General features: G+C 39.2%; 1 protein-coding gene across 5 annotated transcripts in view; it reads right to left on the bottom strand.

Moving 5' to 3' along the window:
- The window catches only part of otud7a (OTU deubiquitinase 7A), a 107576-nt gene extending 85966 nt beyond the window's left edge, over positions 1-21610 (bottom strand). For 4 of the 5 annotated variants that reach the window (XM_088641609.1, XM_088641608.1, XM_088641607.1 and 1 more), the window contains exon 1: positions 21295-21463. The gene's annotated coding sequence lies outside the window, so the exon portion shown is untranslated. Of the gene's footprint in view, positions 1-21294; positions 21464-21537 lie in introns of those variants that run through there. The other variant, XM_088641610.1, reaches the window with a different exon arrangement.
- Positions 21611-23609: the final 1999 nt, after the last annotated feature.

The raw sequence follows: 23609 nt of genomic DNA, 5'->3' as shown, positions 1-23609 counted from the left end.
TCTGTTTTGGAAATTAGATTGTCAAGATTTGAACTGACAAGATACAGTCGATGCTGCAACTCTAGAACGCTACATAAAACATAATACAAAAATTAAACCATGGCAACTAGAAGTACAAACACATAAAATCAGATAAAACCAAATCATATCATTTAAAAATCGTTAACAGCTGATTGCGAGTTAAAGATAAATTTGTACAATTTATTTTTCCTTGCAAATGTAAAAACACAAAGTGGAAAATGGAACGGGTTCACAATTCAGTTGAGAGATGCGAGTGCTATATTCTTCTAGCCCAAGTAGAAATGGTGTCTCTTGGAATATTGCAGACAAGTTCTGAATTTTAAGCAGAATTAACACAGCGCAGCTGCTAACACTGTGACAGCTGTTGTCAGTTCTTGGGTACCGTTTGTCTGCGACAGAGTGTGGTGATGACATCCCAAATAACGAAGAAAGGCAAAAGACGCACCTCACTCCTTTTAAGAATGCAAACATGCCAGGAAATAATGGGTGACCCCATATGCATTTGACATTATTTCACAATTTCTTAGAAAAAGACGGAAGAAAAAAGCTCTGTACCCCACCAGCATTTCAGAATAGACCGATGCTAGTAATTCTTAATAAGGGATTGTGGTCACATCCTCTGGTACAGCACAATGAATGCACCCATTGAGAAGAAAGCATCAGAACATCAATAACTGCTCAATGACAGACAATGTTCGATACTTACAAAGTCTCCTTCCAAATTCTAAGGACGTATCCCCATTTTCCACTAAACTGCATCAATCCATTAATTCTTGAGACAATTAATGAACTATATCATGGCGCATCTTAAGAAATGTCCCATTCAATTAACATTAATCTTTTGGAAAGAGCAGCAACCAAAAAAATAACATCCAAGACTGGTGGTGATATAAGAATGTCAGGACAACTGCAGATCTACAATTTTATTGAACATTTCTATGTAAACAATCCTATCCATCATGTTCAACACTCGCTGTTTTTTATTTCCTGACTTCCTGAAGTTAATGATTCCAATAACAAAATTCCCTCTGCATCCCCATCAGATTCATACAACTGGGAGTGCCTTCCATGTGTCAGTAAAAATTAAAAACTGACACAGAAGCCAGTATTTCAGTCAGAATTAATCTGGATAAAATTGGAGACAAGAGTTAAAATACTGTCACGAAAACGTTTTTAAGATTGGGGAGGGCACATAGGAGAGGATAAGTATCAATTTTGTTTCTGCTACTGATCTTGTAATTGGGTCTTTAAAAACATGAATATAGCCAAAATAGTCATTACTAGTTTGAGACTAAATTTAAGATTACACTTTTTGTGAATTTACTTAAGGCTTTAAAAACAGCCATTCCCATTCAAAAACCAATGTGACAAAGTTTGCAGTAGTTCCAAATATATTATGTTTTATGTACATTTGCTTTATACAACATATTTCTGTACCTTTTCCTCTCTTGATCTGATGTAAATACACATACTGTATATGTTTTACGGCACGTGATGAATAACAGGGCCCTATGCGGTGACTAATGGATCTCGAAAGAGCTAGAGGAGTTACAAGGAAAATCAGAGCGCACTTATCCAAATCGCAGTTCAAAGGCCGTGGTCAAAGACAGGTTTGTAGGTCAGGAAGCCAAAGGCTCAGAAGTCAGGTAATTGCAGAGAAATCTCGAGAGGGAGATGAGGGGCTCCACTTGGTGAAAAACCAATACTGAGCATTGAGGTGAACGTGGTGATGGTTTAAGAAATAGATAAGATCACTTTATTAGCCATACACAAATATACAATTTCTTGTATTAGGAATTTGTCTTTTACATACCCCAGCTTGCTCTCCATGAGACACACAGACAGGGAGAAGCTTGGGGTCAGGGCACAGGGTCAGCCATTTATACAGCGCCCCTGGAGCAGTTGGGATTAAGGGCCTCGCTCAGGGGCCCAACGGAGTAGGATTCCTCTGCTGGCCGCGGGATACGAACTGGCAACCTTCCAGCCACAGGCACAGATCCTGAGCCACAGAGCCAAGGCTCCGCCCCAGTGTGGAGGGTGTGGTGATGAAAGAAAGGTCTGATTGGTTGATTAGTTAATGCGACGGCGATTGCTGGAATGAGAGAGGGCTGGAGCCTGATTGGGAACAATGCAGTGTCATCTGCGTAAGGCTGGATTCTGACTGTGGGCAGTTGTGACAATATGGTATATGCCCTACTGGGTATCATCAAGCTACAACAAGTAGGGTTATGAACAACTGGAGTGAAGGCCAAAGAGAAATGAATGTAAAAGCTAGCCCAAGGATCTGAATGGAATCTAGATGAGAGTATACAGTACATATAGCTTCTAAGAGTAACACCTGGCTTTTTGTAGCAAGTTACCTCCATCACAACTAATTTAAAAATATCATTATATTTCAAAACACAAAAACAAGGGACTCTTTTTTCCTACTATGGGGACATTTCTCTTAACACAGCAGAATACAAAAATGAGTAGAGAGAAATACATTTTGCTTATACTTTAGCTCATGTACTTTAAATTTAGCTGATGTACTTTAATAGTTTTCACCTCTAATGCAGGAGATGGATGACATTGATGAATGGTAGTTTGGATACCAACTTCTCTCTTGATAAAACTACCCAGATGGAAGTCCATCTATAAATCAGGCCATTACTATAAACTATACCAAATTTTAAAATTGTGTGGTTTACTGTATGTTAAACCATAGACTCAGCAAGGATATTGGGCTTAGCTTAACTAACATTTTTACTGAAAATGACATTTGAGATATTATACGGCATTGTTTTTTCTTTTTGAACCAAGTGGTGAATTTGCAGATTACGTTTTCACAGAAGTACAGAGTAGGGCATTAAAGGGAGAAAAATATTACAGCACTTCAAGGCTCAAGACTTAAAATGTCTTCTTGTCATAGTTGTATTAGCGCTCGTTAAATGAATTCTAGTCTGAAATGAATTCTCCAAACAACCTCTTTCAGAAATGAAAACAGTAACATTCATTGGGGGAAAATATAATTTTATTTCCAACCTCACCCAAATCTGAATGAACATCATTACTCAGCTGTGGACAGAAAACAGAAGAACTGAAAACATGGGAAAACTACTTGCATTTGCCTCAATTAGATTACAGTTTCATTTATTTTATAATCAGAGTCCAACTTTCATATTTCAGGTTCACAGGTTCATTATTTTTTGTACTGCTTTGAATCTACGTTCCTCAAGCGAACTAATAATAGTTTAAACTGGACAAATTAAGCATAGTCTCAGGGTCTTAAACTGTTGATGATTCACAGTACCCATAAAACCTGCAGGACCGAGTCCCTCAAGGACCAAATCTTTTTAACACCCCTGCTTTATGTGAAAATTGGGAGTTCACTGCACCTCGTAAAACCAACTTGGATCCCATTGCCTGATGTACTCTGAGGGCAAACCAGAATATGAGTTATTCCACCTGGGCTGTGCGCATTCCACTCAAGGTTCATTAATCAGAGTGGAAACACCAAAATGAAGTGGCACCTTTGTTTGCACATCTGTTACTGCACATTCGCAACATGGGAGCTCTGCAGAATGAGAGCTGCAGTGTACTGAGGGGGGAAACAAAGGTGACCTCCATTCTTAAAACTACACTTTAAACACGACAGCAGGGCAGCTGGAATTGTGGTTAATATCCCCTGCTGTAGTGTGCAACCAAATAGAAACTGTTAAGGCTTTTTGGGAGATGGGGCAGCACGTCTCCAGAACATTGCACTGTAAGTGCCAGAACAGCCTTTTGAATGTAGGATGTTAAGCCTCAGATCTGGGCTGAATTGTACCTCCTACCATTAGTGTTACACTGCCGTGAGGACCAATTCCAAGCTTGAATGGGACACGCTGCCAAAGTCTGTTCAACTTAGGGTCCATGCGATATGAAAAACTTTAAGCAGTCTCTCTGGTCAAATAAATGTTTTCTTTTCGTGTCAAACACCCCAGCTATTGCTGAAGCAAGAACACGACATGACCCCCTGGCTCATGTTATAATTACTTCAGATTAAATATACTGAAATCCCTACCACATTCTTCTGGGCTTCACTCATCTTATTAAAAAATAAAATAATAATATCTACAGGCAAACACATTTCCCAATTTATTGTAATGACTTTAGGGTACTCCAACCAGAAAAGTCTATTTAATATGGGAAGGATGGTGGAGAGAGGAGACATTTAAGCTTCTCGGGGGCACTGTTAAATAGCACGTAAAAAAACTGAAAATGTCTTGTTTGGTAATGCTGTAGTGTCATATAAGGCGATATTTGAGAAAGGAAAACATACTCGGAACTTCAAGGCTTGCAAAAATCGGCTTTCCATTTACAGCTCTATGTGTTAGAAGAACCCAGAGAGAGTGGAAAAACAAGGGCCTTGAAATTTAAAGTGGGTCAGTAAACCCACTTGAACTTCTTAAGACCCGTACACCAGCAAAAATGTGGTTTTAGTCACACATCTATGATGCATCTGTGATAACAAGCAAGTAGGAAGTGCTTTGTGACTAATCAACCAAAAAGCTTTAATAGTGAATCTTGTTTGGCTCTTAGTCTTATCTAGGATGACCACAAAGATATTTATTTCTGTAACACATCCAATGATAGTTGACTTTAGCACTAATGTACAAATTCCATAACTTTCACTGTTGGACTTCTTTTTGGGAGTGGTATCAGTACAATGACTGACTCATCTGTATCTATACCGCAAAAACGAATAGCTGGGATTTCTGTTAAGCAATACTGTCATCTGTGTTTTCACTACCTTACTAGCAAATAAGAAAAAAAATTTCAGTCTCTGTGCTCGCTAACTCACTCTCCGAGTTCCAAAAAAATACTTAAGTACTTTTATAAAAACATAAAGATGTAAACAAAAAAAAAGATGCATTTACCATGAAGTAACCTCCAGTGTAGTGGCTCATACAGATGTGATGAGGAACTTTGAAGAAGAATACAGTTTCTCCAGACAACGCACTGAGTAAAGGATGTATCAAAAGTAATGTAATTATTCCAATAGAAATTTAGAGAATCCATAATAGAAAGAGGAAGATACAGCATCACGCATGCCCATTAAGTGAAAGTGTCAGCAGAAATCCACTGCAAAGTCACAAGGTCCATTCTGAGGGTCAGCAGGAGACATATAATAAGACACAAATGCAATTTGGAGAAGGTGGACCAGATTTAATTCAACTCAGCAAGGGTATATTCTGTTCCCATCAGTGACAGCTTGTGAGCTAAGCTTTCGCCTGTCACACAAGATTTCTTCCTAGCCAGTGGTTAAATCAGTGTCCAGACATGCCATGAAGCTCAATGTGTCTCAGCTGCCTTTGGGCAGCACCAGAACAGGCCTAAGACTGAGGAGACAGAGCTCAGATGTTTGACGTTAATCAGGAAATCACAGAACATGCTGGCAGGCTCTCATAAAGCTGCTCGAAAAGCAGAAAAGTAAATAGAAGAGAACAAAATTTCAAGCGTGTAACAATTATTAGATGAAGCAGGCTCATTTCCGGAAGGCTTCCTAAAATGCAGGGTGTTAAGTTGAGGGTGTAAATGCAGTAGTTTATAAAGCCTGGAAACATTTTTAAACAGAAGTGAAGGAGCTTTCTTTTACAAGACATTCATTGCTGTTGCAGCCTCCAAGTACATCTCCTCTTGCTTCCATTTTTACACAAGGCTGCCTGACATCCTAAACTAAAAGCATTTTTTAGCAAAACTACACACTGTCTAGTATGTCAGTCACACTGCGTACTGAACCCAGCCAGTCTGAACAGAACTAAGGGCTCAATGGACAGGACATTTAAAGCCTTTACTGGTGCTAGTGCATCCCAAGGGAAAGTACAGACTCCCTGAGAACATAAAGATGGTTACACACATTGGCACTGAGGGCATGGAGACCATCAGGCTCATTTGTTTTCCAGAAGCTACAGTCCTGATGCAAGCATCCCATCCAGCTGTTTCTTGGAAGAAGCCAGGAAACTGGCTTCCATGACATGGCTGGGTGACTTGTTCCATGCTCCCACAAACCTCCATAAAAGCACTTTCCATTTTTTGTCCTCTGGTGGATAGTTCACTGTTGATTCTGAAGACACTGACCTTGGTCATGCACTTGTGGCTTTTGAACATTTGTACCATGCCCCCACAGGGTCCTCTATGTTCAAGAAGATAAAAGATCGGTTCTTTTAATCTGTCAGTGCTAATGGATAAAACAGAACTTCCGAGAGATGTTAACTTTCTTCTGTCGGTGGAGAACAATCTCTTAAACCTCAGAATGTATCTGGTTGCTCTTTTCTGGAATTATTGCACAGCTGCAATATATTTTTGTAATGAGGTAACCAGAATTGTACACAATATTCAACATATAAGATTTTAACATATCCTCCCTTAATTTAAATTCTACATTTAACTACTGTATATCATTAACATTATGTTTGCCTTTATATTGCTTCCCAACACTGTTTAGGAAATGCAAAGGATGTGTTAACATAAACATCTAAGTCTTTTTCATAATCAGCTTCTTCAGTGTCAGTTTTTATTCCCCATCATATTTTACATTTTTGCTAGTAGCGTCTTATACTCTGCACTAGTCTACATTAAATCCATTTGCTAGATCACTGAATTCAGTCCTTGAATTCTGTTTGAATTGCAGCTTTTACATTATCACAGGATTATCTGTGATCTTGACAGGTTTACTTACCATGTTAGAATCTAGATTATTGATATAAATAAGGAAGATCACTGATCCTAATAAAGATCCCTGCAGTACTCCGCTAATCACATCACTTCAATTAAAGCATTTATCTGCATTTTCCTCATTCTGCTTGAGCCCAGCAGATGATTCTAACCAGTCTCCCGTATACCACAGGAAAACAACATTTTAGATTAGTGCAAATTAAATTAGGAAAACAAAGGCAGTGTGGTCTGCCCAGTGGTGGGGAGCCATAAAAGGTACTGCTTCATAGCCGAGTCTCAAGACAACAAACACACAAACTCAGACATAAAGGTAAAAAGAAACAGTGCTCTTTATTTAAAGTTTATTTAAAGCTCCAAAGCAACAAAAAAGCCTAACTGAAGAACTTAATGTACCCACTTCATAAATATAGCCAGACAGCTATGCTTCTTAATGACACCAAAACCCCCAAAAGAAACCACAAGTACTTTTCCAGCTTTCTGGGGAATGTAGTTCAAGCAAGAACCACATCTCTACCTCCAGCCCTTTAAAAACTAATACATAGATGCAGACATATGATAAAATAGTAACAACATACGACAGAACAAAGAGGCTATTCCAAATGTCCTTGCTTGGGTCTAGCTTACTACGGGCAAATATACAGAATGCCATATTCATCATTTGTTATTCTTTATTTGAACTTATTACGAAAACCTATCAGAAACATGAAGCAGAACTAAAAGTTGCAAATTAAGTAGATCAAAGTTTTACATGCAGTCATTTTAAGTGCAAGATCAAATGTTCTTTGTTAACTACAGTAAAAGCATAGATCAGATTATACAAACTGCAAACTACAAAATTTATCCCACGACTGGAGTAAAAATAAAGTATCTCAAAACTCCTCTGTAAATTCCAGCAAAAATTACAATATTCACTCCACTAAGAGTAATCAAGCTGCTGGTCAGATCTTTGTCACTATCTAGTCCGTCAAAGCTTGTTTATTGTGCATGATTTCATATTAAAACCCATCCTACCCACAAATCACGTCTTCCTGCAGTGCTTTGTGTTATGCGAAACCAGTGGATCTTATCAAGAGGCAGACACACTGGAATGTTCCAATCAGCCAGAGAAAACCTATTTAGCTCTTGGCTGCCTTTGAGACTTTGAGACTGCTTGATCGAGGCACAATTAAGTATGTTTTTCAACTATCCAGACAATCATAAGTCCTCAATGGTTGTAACTAAACATATTATAACAAAACATTAATTGCCACTTGGAGTACATTTAATTTCAAATTGGACTTTCATATGGAGTAGAAACTAATTTATCCAAGGACATGAACCCTTCCAATGGTGTTTGTGGACTTTGTCCTACTTGATTCGCCTTCTATAGTGTAAGAAAACCTGACACAGCTATGTTATAATACTGCACACCAATATTAACTGAATCTGAAAACCACCAGATTATTTTAATAAATACAAAAAATACAAACCAGAAAATGAAAACAAATATTTTATACCAAAAGTACCACACAGGCAAAACATCAGGGCTGTTTTATACGAACCCTGTATCACCAAAGGAAGCAAGCAGAAACGGTCAAATACAGTAGCAGGAAACCTACTGTACTGTACTTGTTCTGACCTCTGAAATCATTAAGGCACTCCATGTCCTCACCTCGTTCAATTTTCATTTTATGGTTTCCTATGGGCTGGAAGTGTGGTCTAAAAGCCTTGCTTACTCAGACACATGAAATAGATCAAGCCACAGTTCCTGCTGCCTGAGTCAGCACAATCTGAACAATTTCTGTCACCATCTTCTTTAAAGTATTCCAGTTCTTTTAAGAATCAGCCCACATAGAGCCATTAGTTTCATTCAAGCTGCATGACTGTGCTCAACCATTATAACAGATTAAGGCATGTCTATCAAACAGGAATTAATAATAACAACTCCTTACTTTTACATAGGATGTTTCCATCCCCAAGGATCTCCAAAGCACTTTACATATAGGAAGAAAGAGATTTCCTCTGCCCCTGAAGTGCAACATCTACCTGCTCGACGTACCACACTCATGTTGTACCAGTAGCCCCATTACACGGCAGTTCAGATTGAGATGCAAGAAGTTTCTTCACTGTCTGAATTAAAGGGGTACATTAGGAAACCCAGATTGCTCAAGCCATCCACCCTAATGACCAATTAGTCAAGGCATCAGTTTATTACCTATGTCAGCAGCTATATCACCCTGAAACTCACTACTGGCAGCCCACTGAAGTCTTAGCAGCAGGTGTGAGCCTGGCCAGTACTCACCCTGCTCACCCTGCAGTCTGTGTGGGTTCTCATGCCCCGGTATTGTGATGGGGACAAATATACTCTAAAAATTGTGTCATCCTTCAAATTAGACATAAAACCGAGGTCATAACTCTCCGTGGTCATTTAAAGTCCCGTTGTGCTTCTTGAAAAAAGTATACCACCAATGTGTAGCCCCACCTGGATGGTGCGACAGCAGTCAAAGTGCACGAGTACACACACACCACCCATCAGCTATCAGTGGGGAAGAGAACAGAGTGATGAGGCCAATACACTGATAGGGATTATTAGGAGGCCATGATTGGTCAAGGCCAGGGGGAAATTTGGCCAGGACACCAGGGTTAACACACAGCAGTTACTTTCTTTATTATACATTACCGTGCAATCATTTACAAATGTATATGCTAAGGGACACAATGACATACACACTATCAACAGTGTTCTAAAATGTATAGCATGGTGATATGTTTCTGGCTTTGCACTCTTCCGTATTGTTACACTCATTTATTTTTACTTACTATTCGTTTTTGACAAACTGGAGGAGAGAAGTTGGTGGAGACAGGATGGAGATCCTTGTCTGAACAACATTCCCCGTTGAGCAATAATGATTAAAATCGCTTCAAATCCTCAATCACCTGCTCAAATTGGTGGAAGACGATTGGTCAGGCAAAGATTTAAAACCCAGGAAATAGAGACTTTTCACTGGCCGTCAAACTGGCTAGCAAACTACGGACACATATTTTCTAAGTTTTAAGTAAGAGTTTTAAGTCTTGAAAACTAGTGGCTATTTGGAGACAAGGCAAGGATATTTTCATAAACATACTGTGTTTGAAAAAGATTATCTCAAGATTCCAGTCCAATGGCAGAATAGGTCAATACTGCTGGTTGCAGGAATTCAAGCAGAGCACTGAAGAGGTTCTCAGACAGTTAACCACAGAATCACTGGACCTGCTGGTAAAGCTGATATAGACAGAGGACACTTTGCACACCACTGCAAGCCAAGTGTGTGCACTACAGGACTGTCCTGGCTAAAACAGGAGGCATGACAAAGGACCCTCAGGAAGGTCCGGAGCTGTGCTGGGAAGCTAAAAAGCCAAGACTGAAATGCTGGCACATAGGCAGGACTTGTTACTGGAACTTCAGAGATGGCTGAGGATGGCCTGGGTAAATGCACAGAAGCTTATTGAGGAGCAGGCTGTGCTAAATAAAAAGAAGACTGTTTTCTTACCATATGACTGTGCATCTATTATCCCACGATCTATAAAACAACCACTGCTATAGCTCTGCTCCCACCCTGCTCCCATGTGTGCCACAAAACTTTAAAATAAGATTTTGAAAGATTTTTAATATTCAGACAAATCTCGGAAGCAAGATTTCCACCGAGCTTTCTGAACTTCTAAAAGACATTTATTTAGGCCATAAAGTGTAAACAATCTCGTTATCGGTCAGAGGGTTATTACATACGTTTTTTCTAGGACAAATCACAGCTTCATATAAATGCAACAAAAACTACAAAGCTGAGCCTACATGCCATCAAGCCCTGGCAAAATCCACAAACCTGACACCTGTGTAAATATTCTTTAAAGTAAAACTGCAGGACTTCATGAATGACACACTTAAGCTGTCCTTCTTTAATTTTGTGCTTATCAGCTACAGCAGAGTGCTACATCTAATACAGGCTGCTCTTCTCCAGAATAATATAATAAAAAAGCATTCTGATAAAAAAAAATATTTCCCAACTCATTGCTCCCTTATCTTTCTGAGCCATAATACCGGGATTGATATTTATGATAACCTTAAACAGTCTTTTCTCATTTATTTTTCCACCTTTACCCAGATATGAAGTCACCCTGGTGTACTGTACATGAGATTCCACAAAACATTGGTGTACTCTGAGAGTAGAATATTGTAGCACTAGAACTGTAGCAACCTCCACAGGGTAAAACTGGAAAACAAAATACCCAAAATAAATTAAAAATCACTTCACAAGAGAGTAAAACACCGATTTTATTTGTAAGTCAACTCAAACAAAAATCTACTTAGTGTTACAAAAAATGGTTACCAATAAATATTTTAGTTAGGTCACTCAAACAGCCTTTAATGCGTTGAAAGAAGAGATAAAGTATGGATAACACCTATTTAAAAATACTTCCTTTAAAAACCGCCTTGTTTTTATTCTTAAATGTCAGACCCTGTCAATCTTGCCTTCCTTAAAAACAACACAATGGCACTTTCAACTCTCCTTTGTGTCTCTTTCCTTGAGTTGTTTTGACCTTCCCACCAAGAGCATGCGAGACAAATTGACATGGCTTATTTTAACAGGCAGCATTCGCTGTCAAGCTGTAGAAATTTGTATTTTATCAATCAGCTTGAAGTGGTGAGCTCATTCCTCTAATGACATTCTCCTTTACCATATCAGTCTATAGGCACAGTGTACCATAATAAAAGAAATTCATCCTTCGTTTGTGCTTTGAATGTAAAGACACTGGTTCTCTCATGGAACTCCTCCCCCCTTGATCTCACTGGTCACTCCACTGCCTCTGGTCCAATTTCCATCGTCATTACTTTACGGTACTACACCACATTTCACCTGCATGGTTAATGAGTCCTTTATTTATGAAGTTTAAATTTAAAAAAACTATTTTTACATTTTAAACAAAATTTCAAAAACCTAATTAGAAAGGTGCTTAAGATGCAAAAAAAAAAAAATTAAATCTCACACTCCCTTCTCACTTAGACCTGAAAATAATCTCTAGCGGAGAGCAGAGATTATCATGTGTTCACACTTGTGGTATTTCTGGTATCAAAAGACTGTCAGACATACTGTCATTTTCGGTTCCAGTACAAAAATAATAAAAAGCACTTTAGATGACACTTCACTCTAAAATTAATTCTGACAAGTAGGGGAGATGTGCTGTACAGTAAGAATAAATGTAACAGAAAGTCATATGCTTGCATAACTTCACTTATAGGGAATGCAAACAATGCCTTTACTGACACCCACAATGGTGCTGACTAACAGGTATTCAAATGTAACTGGACAAATAAGACCCCCTTTCATTAGTATAGCATACTTCAAGAAGAAACTTCCCAACTATCACACCAGAACACCAGGTCACTTGATTAAAATGCTAGCTAAAGAAATGTCATATTCCCCTTGCTGCTTTAGATGTATTTACTGATGCAGTACAGATGTGCAAACCTAAGTATTCCATCTGTGAAAAGTTTAAAAGTTCTTTGTGTCTACAATGGTGAAATAATGAAAACGCAGATGGGACACAGGCATCACTGCATGAAGTGGTTCAAAATGAATCACGTTTGTGCTACATGGCAGAATGAACTGAGTCCTTTTTCAAATATTTCACCTATTCATGCTGCAGACACAAGGAGACACCAGACATAACATTACCAGACATTGGGTTTAGGCTGCAGTTTCTTTCAGTGTATGGAAAAATGGAAGTCCTACAATAAATACAAAGGCAGTTCCTTGTAGTTATTGTAAAAATTGAATTCCTGTCAAGGTCAATAGTTTAAATGCAGCACACAGCCAGGACCATAAGGACCATATGTCTTTTCTGTAGCATGTTCTGAATACATCTACCATTAACAATAAGAAAAGAACTATTAAATGATTGGATGAAGAAGACTTTCCTCTGCTTCCTCTAGCCAAATCACTATCAATATGATTATGTTCAGTTCTTGAACTTGCAGAGCTCTAAAACACTTTCCCCGATTGGGCAGAGCACTCTTAAAGACGGAATCCTTCTCGAAACAAATAAGTGGTCTTTAACTGTCCTTTGAAGTTCTTTACAGATGACAGTAAACTTAATATTCTCCGATTAGGACATGAAGGCTTTACCATAAAGCACATCTGCAACCTACTGCCAAACAAGGTGAATCGTGTTTTATATACAGTACAAAGCACTTTTACTTACAGACCCGTATTCATTTGTAACTAGAATATGGTTTGCCCCAGGGTATGGAAGAGCACAGTTACAATCTACTCTTTGATAGACTAACTGCTGGACTGAACCTTAACACATTTGATTTTATTGAGCTTATTGAGCTGGAGGAAGTCAGGAAGCAGCAAAGTAAAGTCTTGCTGCCCTTCTGCCTGACTTTTTTGTAGCCTTGCAATGATACCTAGATAACAATGAATTTACCGAACTCAGATTTACCTAAGCATACATATACACAGTTTGTTTTTAACTGCATACATAAAAGTAAAAGTATTCTAAAAAGAAGATGATTTACAGCCCCTTACATGATACCACAAACTGTGAAACATTTGTTTCAACTTATGAATGTTTCTGTTGCAGTAGTTAAAGGGAGAAGGTTCAACTTACTTTAAGGAGCAAAATGTGTTCTAACCTTTTAAAAACACATTGGGTGAAACACATAAGACCAGTCAATGAAAGTGGTTCAGTGGAGTAGAGTTAGTGCTGCTGCTTCACAGCTCTAGGATTCAATACTGGCCTGGAGAGCCTTGTGTGCGGAATTTGCACATTTTCCCTGCATCTAGCCAGGTTTTCTCAAGATATTCCCATCTCCCAGATACAAGCTGGCATAGTTGACTGGTGTGACAGACTGACATCCCATCCAGAGTGTGGTTCTGACTTCTAGAAAAGGTTATAATAGTACTAATAGGGCCTCAGAAGCATTCTGTCTTTCATGGTGGAAGCGAGCAATTAGAATAAGTGTTGGGACAGTAAATGGACAGTTTCTATTAGCATGATAAATGGCAAAACTCTCCTGGTTTCTATAATTACCCAGAGAAATGAAATGGTCACAACAGGATTTGCTCCATGTTGTCTAGGGATTTATGACTTTCTTGATAATAAATAAAATGGTTGTCTCCACTTCCTGTACTAAGTTGGCTAACAACAGAAAATACTTTTTCACTACACATATACAAAACATCCAGAGATTTACTGCTTGGAACATGATGATGCATTACATACTTCTTATTTGGCTTGTTTATAAAAAGCAGATTTACGTGGAAGTACTCCTAGCTTAAACTCGTTTTGCAGTAAATGCCTTCAAGTCATAAAGAGAATAAGAATTCAAAGCCATTTCAACATCAGAAGTCTAATATAAAAAGAACACAAACACTACAAAGTACTGTCTATATAAATTCTATACTGAGACAGGCTTAATTCATTGACATGGCGTTGTGCCTTTAATTTGATTTTCTTCACATTAACCTTTTGGTTCAATTGAGACAATGTTAAAAAAAAAACATCACCATAAACCAAAAAAGCATTAAAGGACACTTATATCCGACATATTCATTAACATGTCTGTAATATCCTGATTTTAACATATTCCAAGGAGGAAAGACTCTATAACCTTTTAAACAAATACCTTTTCATTTTTCATAAGGACAACTTATATCTTTGTTCTCCAAAACTGATTTTACTCACCATTTTTCAAAGGAACCAATTTAAAAATCACAGTTACCATCTAGCAAGATAGGACATAAAAATATATTTTTTTTTTAATTCTCCTCATCTGACATGTATTTTGGGAATTTTAGCTGGAATTGTCATAGTTAAGAGCAGATGATGTACTGAAACAAACACCCTGAAAATCACTTTGCATTTGCCGATTTGGAAGATTGTTTATGCTAATGATCAAAGTGCTATTCAATCTATATTGTGAGAAAATCCTATACACCGGCTCTGAATTCATATGAGCAATTGAATTACAATAAGACACAATCTCTGCCCGTGTGCTCAAATGCCTACAAGTGCCCTACTTTAATGTTTTAACGAAAGTGTCTGAATTACATTATAAATCAATTAATTGATGCCTTGCTATATCACACAAACCACTCTGGCATACACTGAATCATAAAGCAAAACCTTTAAATGTCATACAATGCAGAAAAACAGTAGAAGACGACACTGAAGACAAAGCAATTACACTGCATAAGCAATTGCTTTGTACAGCCAGAGAAGGTTTTCTTTATGAATTTCCATAAATGCTTTACCAGTCATCACTAAGACTCACTGCCATGGCTGCTTGACTGCTGAGAAAATAATCTGCCTTCAGTGCTTCTAAAGGTTGTCCTGGTGCTGTGCAATGCTGCGATATTAGAAGCACTACAGCAGCTGGGTTTAAAGAAAGGGCAAGTGTATCTCTCCTGCAGTATTCCGAGGACAAAGGGTGTGAAACCTCCTCATTCAGCAATAAATGCTTTTCCACATAAAGGTATTTCAAAATACCCACATCGTTCCTATGAGGCAAAGAACGCTCTAGTTGCGAGACCCCTTTTTAGCTATTACACTCAATAAGGACCCTTTAGTTTTCTATTTAGGTCATTAGTTAAAGAAGGCTCTTACATGAAAGAATACTGTTCTTCTTGAAAACAGCAGCATCAAGTGCTCACCAGAAATGATCAGGATATACTCAAAAACAAATATTGCTCCCTGTGCTACAGTTTGCCCAGTCCTGTAGTACAGGCTATGAACTATAGACAGCAGCCACTCAATTAACTGTGCATGCTTAGCTTGCACGTGCACTGTCACTATTGCTTCTGTCTCTGACTCTGCATTTGTCGAGGAGGTATGGCTTCATTCTAAGCCCAGATGTTGCATTATAGGGGAATTAATTCAAAATGCTTAGCTCTGAGCTCCCACACATACCAGGTCAAGCTTCCTGCATTCCTGCTGGATGCTTAACTCTGACTGGAGCGCCGATTCTTACTCAGCAACCAGTTTAAGAGTAGACATAAATGGCTTCAACTGCATGACAATTTAAAATACAAATAAATAAAAATATAATTAAGCTGTCTTGAATCCCATGATATCACAAAAAGCTTTAATCAGTCAGCCACTTATTTGTTGAGTAGTTACCATCTAAGTACACATTTCACGCTTTTAAAAAATATTCAAATATGGAAGGATGATTTTTGAGCAAACTAAATTCATTGTATTACCTTGCTTTTCTAAACTGCTGAAAATTGTCTACTAAAACACAAAAATGGCACTGCTATACAAATACAAATAACGTAATGAATCCAACCAAATACAACTGAAAGAATGAAGCAACAGTTAAGTATTACTTTACAACTATAATTAAGATAAGACCAGATCACTTTATTGGTCATATGCAATATCTTGTATTAGGAATTTGTCTTTTTCATGTACCCCAACTTGTTCTCCATGAGACACACAGACAGAGAGAAGCTTGGGGTCAGAGTGCAGGGACAGCCATTTATATGGCGCCCCTGGAGCAGTTGGGGTGAAGGGCCTTGCTCAGGGGCCCAACGGAGTAGGATTCCTCTGCCGGCCGCGGGATACGAACCGGCAACCTTCCAGCCACAGGCACAGATCCTTATCCACAGAGCCACTGCTCCACCCATAGAATGTTTTTTATACAATAAAGTGAACTACCGTTTACTTGCACAGTATGCAACTGTTAACACTGTAGAAATACTGACAAAAGAAGCATTTTTATGCTGTTGTGCTTTATTGCTGCCTTTAAGGTATAGGCTATATTACAGTTTCCAAATACTTTTCTAGAATGCATAATAACGAATGACAGAACCACACTTCTGACTTTCACTGGGCCTTCCTCAAGCATGACTTATATCTTTGCCAGAGCGGGGACATGGACAGGACTAGAAGCTGGCTGAGGCGATGCACAATACAGCAATAGCACCGTGCTTCGACATCAACACACTGCAGCCATTTTAACCTAAATTGTTCTTACTCACAGGATTTAAACATACTGATGAGACAAGGTGAAGAAACTCTATATATTATTGAAACAAAGCACATGTACACCTCCATGTTTTTGTTTCATTCGACAAAAATAACATTTTGTCAGATCTAAGCTTAAATTGGAAATAGCACTAGTACAAATTCGACTTTTTCATGGTCTAGAAAAAAATCTCTGATTTGTGTGTTCTAAAGAACAGGTAAACCCTTACTTTTATCAACACTGTTTCAATGCCGGATGAAAAGTACTATTTCCTTAAAAATATTCCATAGCAATATCAATCATCCAGGAGGGAAATGGCAATAAGCAATGAATGGAAAATTAAAAATTGATTAAAATAAAATACTTCAAGGTGCTGCAACAGTCCTGTGAAAAAATGAATTACCTGTCTTGGCAAGGTAGGAGGTCTCTAAAGCTGTGGTGTAATATAGCAAAACAAACTTACACAGAATTTCCCTTCCTGAGAAACAGTGTTTATACTCCATGAACACAGTCTTTGGGGAGCTAAAGTCAAATCACAGCTTTGAAGGAAAAAGAATAATTTTTGTATGATTAAAATACTTTAGTGGGACTTCTCCATTCTAGGGTCACATTTCTTCGTGGAGATATTTTTGCATGCATTTGTTTTGTTCTTATTGCATTGCATAGATGCCAAGTGCAACATCCAAGTGTAAAATTCTAACCTTGGTCTATTGTGATGTCTATATATTCTCACTGCTTTCAATACATCACAATCATTTTCTCATGTAAGCGTCCATGAAAAGAAATTGCATGAAAACATGATTTTTAAACCATCTGCCATTTTAGTTCAAACACTTTTTTAAAAAAATTTCTCAGGCTGCTAAAATGATTTCCAATACTAAACCCAAAGGTTTCTATATTTCTAGATTTCTTATTTTCTTGTTATGATCTATAGGCAGCAGAGATATCACGCTACCACTCACAACTCACAACTGGCAGCCCACTGAAGCTCAGCAGCTGTGAGCCTGGTCAGTACCTGGATGGGAGACCTCCTGGGAAAAACTAAGGTTGCTGCTGGAAGGGTTATTAAAAGGGGCAGTAGGGGGTGCTCACCCTACAGTCTGTGTGGGTCCTAATGCCTACTATAAAAAGGCACCATCCTTTGGGTGAGATGTAAAACTGAGGTCCTGACTCTCTATAGTCATTAAACAAATCCCAAGATGCTTTTTGAAAAGAGTAGGTGTAACCCCTGAGTCCTGGCCAAATTTCCCATTGGCCCTTACCAATGATGACCTCCTAATAATCCCCATCTATGAATTGGCTTCATCACTCTGATCTCCTCCCTACTGAGAGCTGGTGTGCACTTCTGACTACCAACACATCATCCAGGAGGGGCTGCACACTGATGGTGAAGGAGAGTCCTCATTACCTGTAACGAGCTCGGAGTGGAGTGTCCAGAATAGTGCTACATAAGTATAAGGAATTATTATTATTCTATATAAGTTCGAAAGGCTTCACCAGAAAGCCCAATCCTAACAGAGTGAAAGTCAAAGGTCAGCTTCTGGCAAAAGATCCAGAAATCAATGCTGAAATCAAGGATTAAGGATCTATATTTTTGAAAATTGTTAAAGGTTAAGGATTTATATAAAAGTTAATATGGAATTTAAGGAAAGTGAGATTCCTTTTGAGATACTGTACTGCTCATTTTTGTGGAAGCGCTTTGGAACTTGGCTAAACTATACTACAGATGCTGAAATATTGCACTTCTCACACCAGAAAACAAAAAGAAAGGCAGCAAGAAACTAAAACAGTAATGTAAATGATGTTTTCTTACGACTCAAGAAATGAATGGCCAAGAATAGTGATTCCTCATAATTTTACGGTGCCCATGACACCCTCCAAGTTTGAGCCACGCTGACAAGTTTGCGTCAAGCACACAACCTGCATTTCAGTGGAGAAGATATGTTACATCCCCAAAGAACTAAGATAAAAACAAAGGTCAGCAAATTAAGTGTCACTTAACAATGTGGAAAATAACAAGGGGGAAGAGAAAAGAAAACATGTTCCTGTCATTCTCTTAGATGGAATGACATCTGGTTGAACTGTATCATAGCTTCCTGACAACACAAGGCAGGCAGAACACAGAGCCCCTGCAACAGAAGGACACAAAGGGTTTCAAAAGAAGACAACCAAATCAAACCAGCTTAGATCCGGACTGATCTTTAGCACCAGTTATTTGGCGATTTTCAGTCAGCCAGCCATTCATAAGACTCGGAGCCCTGGAGTGTCACCACTCAGATAAATGGAAAAAATGGACCAGGAAATGTGTGTTATGGGGAATGCAAGGAGCTCATCAATCATCTTCTTATTGTAGACATGCATGGTCCATTTTAAAAGAGTTTCACTCGAACGTGGGGGATGAATGGAACAGGCCACTGAGGGACAAAGCGAACTACAGCCATCTGAAAATCAAGAGCTGAGTCCACTTTGGTGATGCTGGACGTGAACCTATTGCAGGAGGTGGAACAGAGTGACCCAGGTGCCCACTGAGACATATCCAGTCAACGGAGGGATTCCGTGTGATCTGTAGCGTCTTTAGCTGACTCCTGGCATCCACAAACTGCCCCCTGCAATTTTAGACAATCACCAGCATAGACCAGTCAACGATGATTACAATTTGAGGCAAAATTAATTCTCCACAAGAGTTTAAGTTAATTACATGCTATTATAACTGAGAGCTTACGTAAACCTTTTGTTTTTTAAAAAAAAATATATACAAGAATTAAAATGCAAGCTATAATGCCCCCATATTTACTCCATTATATGAACAGCTCATAATATACTGAAAGTACATCTACATCTGAACTCCCCAGCTCGTACGGAAAGGATCATCTTTTGTCAGGATAAAAGCAAAGTATTAATCATCATCATCCACTGTGATGTTGGGATGTGACAAATCCTCTTCACCCGTTAATAAAACACCCCGTCTGTAAGAACGCTGAGCAAGGCTCCTTTGACGAGATGCTTCTCAAGTGAACTGCCAACCTTCAAAGGATAAGAAACGCCACATGTTCTGTTTGAAAACGGGTTTTTTTCAGATGTGAAAAGTTCATATTTAGAGGAATGACAATGAAAATATTACAGGCATATATGTATATGATTTTATGTTACGGGTCACAAAGGTATTTGTCATATTGAGAGAGTCCTCTTTGCAAACTGACAGATGAGTGCAAGACTCCCTCAGTACCTCTTCAAGACTCCTACAGTCATGCTTTATCTGCTCAAGCTCTCCTAGTTTAGCTGATGGTGATGCCTGCCTAAAGCATCCTGACCCTCCTTCTGCAGGACATTCAAAAACAATCAAATTTGCCTGTGGAGATGGCAAGACTGTGCACAGCAGTCCCCGGTTAGGCAAAACAATAGCGCTTTCCTTCTTGTTTCTTTTTTTGCTTATACCGTTCAAAATTACATTTAAATTAAACATACAGACACGGGTGTAAAAAAACACCCTTCTTGGTTAATACTGTATATATTGTATAAATAATAGTGTATTTCTTGATCACAGTGTATTTAGATCTGCCTGCTGTTCAGAAACCAAAGACATTATTAACTAAGTGCTCACCACAATAGCGTCTAAAGGCCATACAATTATTTTCGTTTGCAAATATATATGTATTTCTAGCATTACGCATAAATAAACCAAAAATTTGAAAGTGTATCCACGCATTGCAAAGACGTCTATTGTTTCGCTCACATGTTTTTTTAGGTTGCCTTTTTATGTGTTATTCTCTGAACTAAGATGTTTTTTATGAGGCAAAGAACGCGCGGTCTCCATAAACTAATCGTTAAGGTACAGTACGGCAAAGAATCAGATCAAAGTTGAAGCGAGAAGTTACGATACAGGATACTGTTCTTCGGTCACAGTGCCCAAATTGCATGCCACCTTGTAATGGTTTCAAACAGGTCACGTTAACATCAGAAATAGGGGGGTACGATAGAAAGCCGAGATACAGACAGTGTAAGCTTTCGTGTCTCTGAAGGTGTTTGTGTAGTGCCTTGTGTACTGCTACATCCTCCACCCAGGTACCACAGACCAAACGCCAACCTACAAGCTACCCCACAAACAACAGCACACCTTGCGCGACACGACAGCGGTGTCTTTTTAATCGCGGCCGAAACAACCATTACAATTAAGTTAGCGACATGCGAATGGAGCGCCGTACGGTTATGCGAGAGTATTATCCCTGCGCGACCACACAAAAGACTTTCTTTTATTCCTGAAATTTCCGGGTTAGATCGCTATCTCGCCGCATCACATCCCCAAAACACAGCAACTCTCCGAAGAGCTGCTCTGAGCCCCCCACCAGCTCCGTTACGATCACGGTGCACCCGCGTCACCCCTTGCTTAGCTTTAGGTTTACATACTTCACGAAGAGCAAATGCATAACCTGCCAGATGCAAAAAACATTTCAGAGACGTCTTACATTTACAAAACCAGGGCGCACCTGTTCAGGTCTGCAGTGATTTGAACAGCTGACTCTTATTAAATATTTAGACTTTATAGCGATCCCGTAAGGTAGAATACAAAAAAAAAAGCAATATCTTACCGTCATGCATTCAGTCATTACTCCCCATCTTACGCGTTCCCCCTCAGGCCCCTGTATAAATACTTGTTATTATTGCCTATAATAAGCAAACCGCTCTGTCCCCGTCTCTCTCTCTCATCTTCTTGTCATTCTCCGCTGCAGCAGAAGCCCAAAGTCACTCCTCCCCCTATCTCGGCCACACGGTGACGTCACAGACCCCCAGCGCCCAGCCCTCCTTCGCCGCGCCATTGGCGAGCCCCTTACCTGGCGTCGTCTTGCGCCGCAGCGCCGTGCGCCGCCGTTCGCCTGCTTTCACGTCAGTTAACCGCGGGAGGTAGATTGCTTTTCGCCTACGGACAGCGCAGGAGGAGGAGGAGGAGGTGGTGGTGGGGAGGGGGACGGAGACGGAGAGACAGTTTAAAATGGCGTTGGGATGCACTGTACTTGGGGGCTGCATTACTGCATATTTGTGTCGCGCCGAGGGATGGCGCTTGATACCTCACTTGTGCTGGAGCCTGAGTGGAGGCGATTCAGTGCTTCGGAGCGACACGGGTTGGGTGCAGGATCTGACTTGACTTGGTGGCGTGCAACTTTCGCTGGATGTAAACTCAGGTTTAATCTTCCCAAGTGCGTATGCGCGGAAAGATCAAATAGATTCAATACAGAGTTCTGTATTTTAACAAACTCAACGGTGCATGTACCTGCGATACTATTAGGAAGGAATCTATGTCTGTTTGATTACTGAAATAATTATTTTATGCTTTGGTGAATGCGTCTAAAACAGTAACAGTGAGAACTTGGTTACATAAGATGAATGAGTTTTGCGCAGAAGTCAGTAGAACAATTCTGTAAAAAAGTATCACAAAGGTTTGCTTATTCACTCCTTTGCTGTTGCTGAGTTAATTCCAATAAGAACTCAAATTTTCCGCAAGTCCAAATTAGTTTTCCTGTTGATTCTCATACTCCGGAACAGCAACAAGTCCACATGAGAAAGGCGGTGGTTGATTGCCAATACTGCTGATAGCGAGTATTACTCACAGGCTGGCAGCCTCCAGTTGTGCTTTGCATGAAATCAGTTTTGACTACAGAATTTGTGAGTTGATGTAAGATCTGTATAGTGTGTTCTGAATTTAAACACAGAGGTACATTTCATACAGGTATACACACATATGCAGTTTTTAAAGGTGGTTTTGTTGACTAGTGCCTTTTGAAGAAATACCTTTATTTACTGTGTAATGAATGTCCAGTTTCACAGAATAAAATTGGACTTCTTTCAATGGTTTATTTTTAAACCTCTTGATTTAGGATTTTTGTCATCGGCAAAATAACTGTTATGAATAATTCATTATTATTCAGCTGCCCTTAAAATGATCAATACCTCGCAATATTTTGTTTCTCACGCTAAAGTACCTAAGTGGCAAAATCTGCATTGCTTCAGGACTGAAAGTTTAAATTTTGAAGGGTTGTTGTCTCCAGGCAATGTTGTAATGCAGGAGAATAAAATACATGAAATCCCCAATCACATCCAGTAGCGCTGAAGAGGTTTCTAACCATATGATCTGATGCATGACCCCGTAATGAACCTTATGCAGTGCAGAAAATAAAAAATGTGCTCATGATTCACTCAGTCATATCGGAAAAGGTAAGTGGAAATTGTAAAGTAAAATGGTCTGATTCTCCAATTCCAGTGCCCCCCCTTCCCCCAGGAAGTAGACTGGCAGTACATTCTCACCACCTACACACTAATCAAAGCCCCTTAAGGAACAATGTGACTAAGCAGTCAAGCACACCAGTGTTCAAATTGCTTATCCTAAACCTGTGCTTTGAAGTAAGTAATGCACTGTAGTTGAACAGTTAGGCCCACTTCGCTGGTGCACCACAGGAAAGACCCAATAGTGTTTAGACACTATTTGCTTGCAGCCTTCCCAAGCACAGTCCAACCCTTGGCAGGCTACGAATGTGTCAGCGGCTGCAAAAGAAAAGCATAAACAGAGAAGATTTTCTTCCAAGGATAGAGACTGTTTTCAAGCAGAGAAAACGAAGTTCTGTACTACATGCTGTATACTTTCAATTATGTACAACTCTAGATGACTGCACATTTTCTGGAGTTAATTGTTTGGCCGTTTCACCGCAAGCATGGATTGCTGAAGGCAGTTTTAAGTGCTTTTTTACACTGTGTGTGTATGAACGAAATCTGAATACTGGTCGTCAGGCTGGTTATTGCGAATCTCTGACCTACGCACCCCAAAGCCATTCCTTCCCACAAAAAGTCAGGTTTCAGTTTGAAGACTGTCCATTAAACTATATTCAGATCCATTTCTTTTTCCTCTGCAGTA

The sequence above is a fragment of the Lepisosteus platostomus genome, chromosome 7, assembly GCF_059453375.1.
Source record: "Lepisosteus platostomus isolate fLepPlt1 chromosome 7, fLepPlt1.hap1, whole genome shotgun sequence".
NCBI classification, from domain to species: Eukaryota; Metazoa; Chordata; class Actinopteri; order Semionotiformes; family Lepisosteidae; genus Lepisosteus; species Lepisosteus platostomus.
Note: the sequence above shows the minus strand (reverse complement) of the source record. Positions and strands in the feature narration are given on the sequence as shown.